Below are 9,372 nucleotides of genomic sequence, written 5' to 3' on the forward strand. Positions count from 1 at the left end.
ACATAATGGCTCCTTCCACACTAAAACTCTGTCTCGGTTATTTTTGTTTAAAAAAAAAGAACCTCACTCCTCTCCACAGTGACGTCCTCCTAAACTTACATTACTCAGAAAATCTGCCAACATGTGCGTAGATGCTGAAGCCCAACGTAAATGGACTACACTCTGTTAATATCACTAATGGCACAGGAGGATGAGTGTACTTAAGTAGTATTTGCACAGACCTAATGGAAAAGCAGAGTGTGCCATGGTTAGCAGGTGTTTCTACATTTTGGGAGAAAAACAGCAATCAGACTGCGTGAATGTTGTTCTTCCAGCAATCTGAACTCTTAACTCTATAAATATGTTTAAACAACAAACAGAATCACGTATATCCTCCCTAACCACCAGCAGGATCTCAGATAGTGTTGACTGTTTGTCATAGTTGTTCTATGTTTGACAGTTTACGTTATTTCAGTGACTTTTCTATTTCAGGAAATCCATCCATCTTTTTAACTACTGGGTCATTAAGGAGACTGAAGCCCATCCCAGCTGTCATTAGGCAAAGGGCGGGGTAGACCTCGGACAGGCCATAAAACAGGATTAATCTGGTACACTAGTCTCTTTCTTTCTGTAAAAAAAACATCTGTGTCTGCAAACATTTGTGTTATCAGTTTCATTTGAGCCTGAATACATTTTGGATGAAATTTCTCAAGTTTTTAAAAATGAGAAATTAAACTGTTATTCTACTATGAGACCACACGGGGGCAGCCCTGCCTTATTATGTATTATTCTCTCTTACTAGACATGGTTAGGATGGCTTTTGTGTCAAACTATCCAAAGTAATGTTGTTGGTTAATGTTTTTGTGAACAGTGGTATTTCAAGTATGGTCCTGTTTTTTTTCTCCATTACAGGAGTTTCACTGGTTAAACAATCAGTGAATTGAAAGATTGTTGAATGAATGAATAACCAATGAAATGAAAGGTTGCCTATGACTTGTTGGCTGATCGCTGACCTTCTCTACTCTCCCCACAGATTCGACAAATATTCAGCTAATGTGATGGTGGACAGCAAGCCGGTCAACCTGGGCCTCTGGGATACAGCTGGACAGGAAGATTATGACAGGCTCCGCCCACTGTCCTAGCCACAGACGGTACAGAATCACACATACACACACAGGCACACACAGTAACTAATGGACATAAAGTTACACAGACAGAACTTATATAACATGTCAGCTAATTAAAACTGCAGCAGCTATTCTAATTCTTTGTCTCCTTGTCTCTCCATCCAGGATGTTTTCCTAATCTGCTTCTCCCTGGTTAGCCCGGCATCCTATGAGAACGTCAGAGCTAAGGTGAGTTTTGGCTGTTTTTTATGAGGCCTGTCTCTCAGCTGCCGAGGAACAAAATGTAAAAAAGAACAAACAGAACAAAAGCAGTAATTTATTATAGAGAAAAAAAATAGGTACTTGGATTACAAAATGGAGAAAAAGCCTAAACAGGTCTAATAATTGATGTGGATGAATGATTGATGCTGTGGGTGAAAGTTGGATGATGTATTTCTCTAATCTTTAATAGCTACAGCATATCTTTTGTTTTTCATGCCTTCATCCACCTTTCTGTAACACCTGGCATCAGAGCTTCATCTCCCTCCACCTTTGATTCTGTTTTTTGCCTCTAACACGTTCCTTGATTTTGCGTGTTCCCCTTTCTTGCCTCTTATTTAGTTTTCCTTTACTCTGTATTCTGCCAGTGGTACCCTGAGGTCCGTCACCACTGCCCCTCCACGCCCATCATCCTGGTTGGCACTAAGCTGGATCTGAGGGATGAAAAGGATACCATTGAGAAACTGAAGGACAAGAAGCTGGCGCCTATCACCTATCCACAGGGCCTAGCTCTGGCTAAGGAGATAGGTCAGTCACTCTTACTTTATTTGCTTGAAAAGCACTTTAAGATTTGAAGCTCTCCTCACCAGTGAAGATATGAAACTAGCAGATGAAGATGCTAGAGAACTTTGTAGCCTGACTGCCTCTGCAAATTTTTGTTATTCCCCTCATTTCCTGGCATCACAGTAAAAGTATAGTAGCTGTAGTTGACTATAGTGTTCTTTGAAAGTTGAACTTATTCTTCTCCACTACCAGCAAACCTTTCTTCTCTTACTTTGTCTTTGTAGTTCTTTCTCTTCTTTTATTAACATATATGTGTCTTCGCATGTATAGATGCAGTCAAATACCTGGAGTGCTCAGCCTTGACCCAGCGTGGTCTGAAGACTGTGTTTGATGAGGCCATTCGTGCCGTCCTCTGCCCTCAGCCCGCCAAGGTCAAGAAGAAGCCCTGCTCGCTGCTGTAAACGGTACGACTGAATAAAACACAGAGGAAGAGGAGGAAGAGAGATTAGACGTTTGAGAGAAGAGAGAAACAAAGTGAACTCGCTCATTAAATCAACACATAAAGTAGAGTAGAGGTTTGAGGGCTTCTTTTCTTTTCTTTGAACATAAGTCTGAAGCTATTCAATCAAGCCTTTTATTTGTCACATGCAATGTTTACATCTGCAGTGAAATTGGACCCCCCGAACATACATACGTATCAGCTCCAGCCTTGAGACCACAGCTGACACCGATATGGTAGCTGCATGAAATGATGGTGGTTTTCCTTTAGTGCGAACAACTGCATGTCAATTTCACAGTTGGTCTAACTGGTCTCTCAGTCTCCCGTTGGAGAGCTTCTCTGAGATGTTATCAATCTTGTGCTCAGAGAGCAGAGACTGCCGTGAGCTTCTCCAAGATCGTATCCGTGCTGCGTTCAATGAGCCCATTTTGAGAAGTCACGACCCGTCCCATCATTTCCATCACAGCGGGCAGCCTTGTGGGGTTTTGGAAAGCCAATTCTGCTATCTTTGATAAGCCAGGGCCAAGCCAACTCCGAACAGCAAGAACCCTGTTATCATGGTTCCGAAAAGGTAGATGTCTACAATGTCCTCGATTGACAGTCCCGCCAGGCACACGACCCTCCAGTTCCTCCACCCGTCCATTGTGTATCCAGAGGGGAACGTCCCTCTAGGACACTCGGACTTACTCAAGCCCAGGCTTCTCGTTGAGAAGAGCGTGTCAATTGCATTCAGGGACCAGTTGTTCAAATCCATAATTCCTCTTTTAGGTTGTAACAGACCGTGAGAGTCATCCAGGGCAAAAGTAGAAAAGTAGACGAGACTAGACAAGGACATTGAGAAGCCAAGCAGGAAAGAGAAGGAAGAGGGAGAGGAGAAAAGTGCGACTGCCTTCGTCCAGAGCCAAACGAGAAAGGAAACTGTAGACACTTATCACTAAGAGGTGATTCAGAAGTTTGTTCTTGCACATATAATGGACAGAAACATTAAAGAGAAAAGAAAAGACATAAATGAACACAACACAAGACAGAAAAGTTTCACATGCTTTGTACTCAATTTCATTTTTTTGCAGAGGAAAAATAAATTTGTCCTGAATATTGTTGGAGTAATTTTGTCCCACAGGCATCAATTTAACCCCATGATTTATGTGACCTTTGTTTTAGATTCTCACAGGAGCACAGAAGAAGAGAAAAGGACTGCAGACCCTGAAGAATATATGCAAATCTGCCATGTCTCTAATGTATATCTACAACTTTAAACAAAACAAAAAACCAAACAATGTATGGTGTGCAGGTTTGCTATTGTTTTAGAAATGCCAACGAGCTCTTCAGTCCAAATCCAGACGCTGCCCAGACAGGATTTCTTTGTAAAATATATCAGTTTAGAGATTATAGACCCTTTGAGTTTAAGTGTAAGTCTGAGAGCAGCATGCTGCCTTCATCTAAAGTACTGCCAACAATATATATGTGTTTCATGAAACCTAAAATAAAAATAACTTTTGTAACTGAAATAAACACAGTGTTTCAGTATGATTTGTTCACTGTGCTGTTTTCAGGGTGATGAATGTAAGGAGCAGAAATGGTCGTTTGTGAGGAAGCAAGCAACAAGCAAACTTGTGTCTGAATAAGATTTATTAACAAATGTATTATTTGTTGTGCTATTAAAATAAAAATAAAACATTTGATTGCACAAAAGATTCACATTATTTCTCCACAACATGTGACCTTTTGGATTGAATGCCTATACTCAACTATGGGGGATATAAAATTCTCATTTTGATCCAGCTGCTGATATCGCCTATACTCTATCCTTATTTACATATTGTGGAGAACAGCATCTTTTTCTGGTGGTGAGTTGAAAATGTTCAGACTCAAACAGCACTTTCAGTTTTGCAGTTTAATGTTTGACCAGCTTTTTTTGCCAAAACACCTTCATGTCTGTGAAGGTTCTCAGTCATCCAGGTCATTGTAGTCAAAGGAGCTTGCAAAGAAAAGCGTCTGGACTTCTTTACAGTTTTTTACAGACGCTAGGACACATGTCTCAATACTTAGGTCACTTTTGCAAAACTCTTCACACAATTCTCCTAACTGACCCTCAGCGTGGCAAAGCAGTTCATTTCACATTCAAAATGCACTACAACTACCAAAACACTTCATTCAGGTCTCAAATAAACTCATTCTTCCAGAACACTAGCAAAGGTTGACAGCCGACAAACACACTTTGTCACCCACAAAACAATGACCTAAAAAACACTAACAACATGTAGCATTACACAGTGTTTTCCTGTGTAAAACAAGGAAACATCTCTGTTTATAATTTCAATATATGTTACTGGAATGAATCAGACATCATGCAGAATTCATTAATATTTGTTTATGTATTTTTATTTTTCTGCACTAAGTAATCCCAAAATACAAGAATTTGTATACACACCATCCACTGATACTCATACAATAGTAATGCTAATCTACTCGGTCTTCTCCATTTGGCCACAGGTTCTCATCCACATCACATCTTATGTCATCTAGGGCAATACACCTAGGAAAGAATCTTCTGGCTGCCAGAATTGAAGGAGTTGAAAAATTGGAGGAGTAACACCTGTGTAGATGTTCATCTACAATGAGAACAAGCTGTGGCTGGTTAAACTGCATTTTTAGATTTAAAATATGTGTCAATAAAATATTGCTGTTGGATTTTGCTGTCTTTTCAAGTTTTGCATTGTGTTATTGTTTTGGCCATAAGTTTAACAGTTTTGAAAACAGTATGTAAGCACATGCAAAATGTCCTGCACGTACAAAGGTTTTTGGCAGTTGTTGTGTCTGAGTGAGAAGATAATTCATGAAATTTGAGAGATGTAGTCATTGAATGCATTTTGTGCCAAAACAATGATAACTGGTCCTCAGTTTAGCCCACATAGACTTCTGTTGTGCTCACTGTGTGAGGAGTTTTGCAAATGTGACCTAAGTATTGAGAAATGTGTCCTAGCGTCTGTAGAAAACTGTAAGTTACTTGAAGACGTTTCACCTCTCATCCGAGAAGCTTCTTTAGTTCTAAGGTCAAATGGTGGAGAGTCCCAGATATAAACCTAGTGGGAGTATCCCCCCCACAGAGGGACAAAAGGACCCCCTGATGATCCTCTAATCGCCTGAGCCAAGGTGTGAAACTGGGTGTGGGTCCCAATCAGCCAGAGTTTCGGGTGAGTTCATTGTGAAACCTGGCCCCACCTTATCATGCGAATTCCTGAGATCAGATGGCCCAGGATGTGAGTGGGCGTTAAGGCGTCTGGGGAGGGAACTCGAAACTGGATTATAGATGGCAGAGAGTTGGTGTCGTAAACCCCCGCCTCTGTTCAAAGATTGTCGCTCACAGTGGACATAGATGGCTTCTTTCACTCCTCTTTCAAACCATCTGTCCTCTCTGTCCAAAATGTGAACATTGGCATCCTCGAAAGAGTGTCCTTTATCCTTAAGATGCAGATGGACTGCTGAGTCTTGTCCTGTGGAGGTGGCTCTTCTGTGTTGTGCCATGCACTTGTGAAGTGGCTGTTTGGTCTCTCCAATGTAGAGGTCTGGGCATTCCTCGCTGCACTGTACAGCATACACCACATTGTTAAGTCTGTGTTTTGGCGTTTTATCTTTCGGGTGAACCAGTTTCACTGGGGGACAGAAACGCGTCTTACAGAAGACGTTACAGGTCTGTGAGAGCCAGAGATTTTCCATGTTTGAGGTGACCAAATACTTATTTTCCACCCTGATTTACGAATAAATTCTTTACAAATCCTACCATGTGGATTCATGGATTTTTTTTTCACATTCTGTCTCTCACAGTTGAAGTGTACCTCTGGTGCAAATTACTGACCTCTGTCATCATTTTAGGTGGGGGAACTTGCACAATCGGTGGCTGACTAAATACTTTTTTGCCCCACTGTATGTAGCCAAGTGGAAGGTCTTTATTATCGGACATGTCGCTGACTTTGACTTCATGTCCACTCTTACCTGTTTCTTATGTGTGCTGTGTTCCTCCATCTTTCTCCCTTTTCCTCCCCAGCCCTGAAGTCTTTTGAATTTTCACTCAATAACAGCACCTTTTAAAGTTATTTGTTTTTATTTATTTAAACATATAGTAAAATTAATATAAAGTGGTAAATGTTATGCACTACCTAAAGTGTGAAGTCACAGAATGATACTATTTAGTGCAGTTTTTAATCATTACCAGTCTTCATCTTAGAGCTTGTGCTCTTATTGTGCCATGATGTCTCCTTTTAAACTGTGTGGATGTTCACCTCTTCTTCATCCTTCCTGTTCCTTTCACCAAACTGCTCACTCTTGTTCTCCTCTGATCTCACTTCCTGTTCTGGTTATAAGAAGAATGCAGTCAGCATGTGTCAAAGACACTCCCTCCAAATATATGATTTTTGATATGATGATTAGATATTTAACATTTTATTTATCAACTATTTTATGCACTAAATCAATCAATTATTAAACAAATATCATATTGTAGAAATGCAAATAATAATGCACTAAGCAGTTTCATGCCACAAGAGCTAAATGGTCACGTCACTGTATTTATTTCCCACAAACTACTATACCTAGGATCTTCAGGTTTCCACTATATTTCATTAATCTGCAGCGACTGTAGAACATAAAGTATATTGACCTCTATTGTTTTCTTTATGACTTGGCCTGAATACACACACATACACATCTTTGAATAGCACAACAAATGAGGTAATTTTCCATGTGTTTTAATAGGTTTTAGTGATTTATGGGTTTTATGTATGTGTGTGTATTTTGGTCTTCAGTGTAAATTTATACAAACTGTAATTTTTTCAGATGAAAGATCCGTTATTTAATGTTGCTTTATGTTGTGTGTGTGTGTGTGTGTGTGTGTGTGTGTGTGTGTGTGTGTGTGTGTGTGTGTGTACGCTCAGCAGAGGGGAGGTCAAGGCAGGAGCTGAGTTGACCTGGTACATCAAGTTTGGATTTGCCCAGTTGTTGGTAAACAAAAAAGATTTAAACTTAAAAGATTTTGAGTTCATGACACTGGAAAAAAAATTCTCTTCATCACAATCATTTGTTTAAAAATATGGCTGTTTTACTGATCTATGGTTATTATTAAAGAGGAAGGAAAGAAGAAGAGGAAGCCTGAGCCCAGGTTCTGTCCATTTTCATAACAAGTGACAGCACAGACATCTGAGCTTTTTCGTCATAAAGATTGTGATGTGAAGCATCAGCAGGTAAAGTGTCGTTAAAGTGTCACTTCAATAATGCTGCTGGCAGAAAGAAGTGTTGACACATACTAGCTTTGAATAAAAGGCTTAAAACACAAACAGTCTAATCCTGGGTGTTGCTTTTAAGCTTAAAGAATATAATAAGTTCTAAGACAATTCAGTTTACTTCTTACTGTCCATGTTGTGTTGTGGTATTTACTTTATCATGAATGTACGCTACTTTGTTCTAGCGACTGTAAAAAATAATTGTATTCATGAAATAAACTAGACTTTCACAGTCTGCATCTTCCACAGTTTTTATGCTTTTGTTCACTCCAAGTTTGACACAAACCCACAGACAACCAGAGTTAACTATGTGAAGCAATCACAGACACTGTAATGGCTGATTTTTCTAATAAACACAATCAGGTTAACATTAAGGTTTAACATTGAAGGAGATTTGTTCCATAGTCACAGTTATGCTTGTATTTCCTTTACTTACATCCAACACTACTATGTTCTGTTTCAGTCCAGGTGCTGGCAGTTTATCCTTTGTTGTTTGGACAAATAAGCTTAAAGCTAAACCTTCATGTTTTTGATGGGAAAGTTTGTTAAACCATTGCTCAACTTATGTCTGCACAGAGCAGATAATTATGATGTACTTGTAAAAAGACTTGATAAGCAGGTCACAGCTGAATCAAGGGGTAATAAAAGTAAGACCACGCGGTCTCAGCACGACTACACATGCAGTGGGTTATCGCACACATTTGAAAGACTCATTGTGTAACTCAGGATGTGACCCCTTATAAAGGAGACAGAGAAGTTCTGTTGTTCAGTCAAGTAAAACCTGGTGAAAGCGCAATTCTCAGACTCTGGTCGTTGCTTAAGTGTATAGATAAAAAATCTTTTTTTCATGCATTATGTTCTTACTATATTAGTATAATCACCAAATCGATCATTTCATATTTATCTCCTGAAACGATCTACATTAACTTTTTATCCCTAGAAATGTGTTTCCAGAGTCCCAGGTTTAGTGACTTCCTGTCCACCATCACATTAGCTGAGTAGTTGTCAAATTTGAGGGGAGCAGAGAAGATCAGACACCAGTCAGCAGGTCAGAGGCCATCTCTCATTTCACAAATCAATCACTTGATTTATAAATGGAACAAACACCCCATCAGACCAGGTAATGACCCATTATGAGACAACAGCCGTCTGAGAGGAGATGTTCTGTATCACAAAACATGGGAAACAAACAAACTCTAGGCATTCTGAAATATATAAAGCTCAACAAAAAAACAAAACCATATCAGATCCTGATGTAATTCATTTTGTTGTTGTCTTTATTAGTCATTTAAAAAGAGGTCTAGAAAAAGTGTCCAGGAAGAGATTCTACTATTTATGCAGCACTGCCCCCGTGTGGCCACAAAGACACACAACAGCTTCATTTCTCAGCCTGTTGCCTTCTTTTTCCTTCATGATGTAAACAGTGAATGAACTGAAAGAAGTCAACCCATAAACTGTTAAACTGATACAACAGTCATGATGATTATGTAACAAGTTGTAGTTGACTTTCTGGTGGTGGTTTTGGTATACAATTTAAAAGCCATTTTCTTTTATAAATACACCATACACTTTGTTCTTGACCATTTCTTTTCCTCATATCCTTAATGGACAGTGGAGGAACACTACATTAGCTTCTGTTTAACATTTATCCAGGCGCCCCCACACTGTACCTCTACAGAAACCAAGGGAGAGAGACAGACACACAAAGATTTCCACTTGAATCTTGATC

At 39.5% G+C, this 9,372-nt stretch overlaps 1 pseudogene; it reads left to right on the forward strand.

Moving 5' to 3' along the window:
- Positions 1 to 511: 511 nt before the first annotated feature.
- LOC146707164 (ras-related C3 botulinum toxin substrate 2-like) lies at positions 512 to 4,046 on the forward strand (annotated as a pseudogene).
- Positions 4,047 to 9,372: the final 5,326 nt, after the last annotated feature.

Source organism: Copadichromis virginalis, linkage group LG6 (genome assembly GCF_057382275.1).
Source record: "Copadichromis virginalis isolate Kocher_CV1m ecotype Utaka linkage group LG6, C_Virginalis_male_GT1.1, whole genome shotgun sequence".
Taxonomy (NCBI): domain Eukaryota; kingdom Metazoa; phylum Chordata; class Actinopteri; order Cichliformes; family Cichlidae; genus Copadichromis; species Copadichromis virginalis.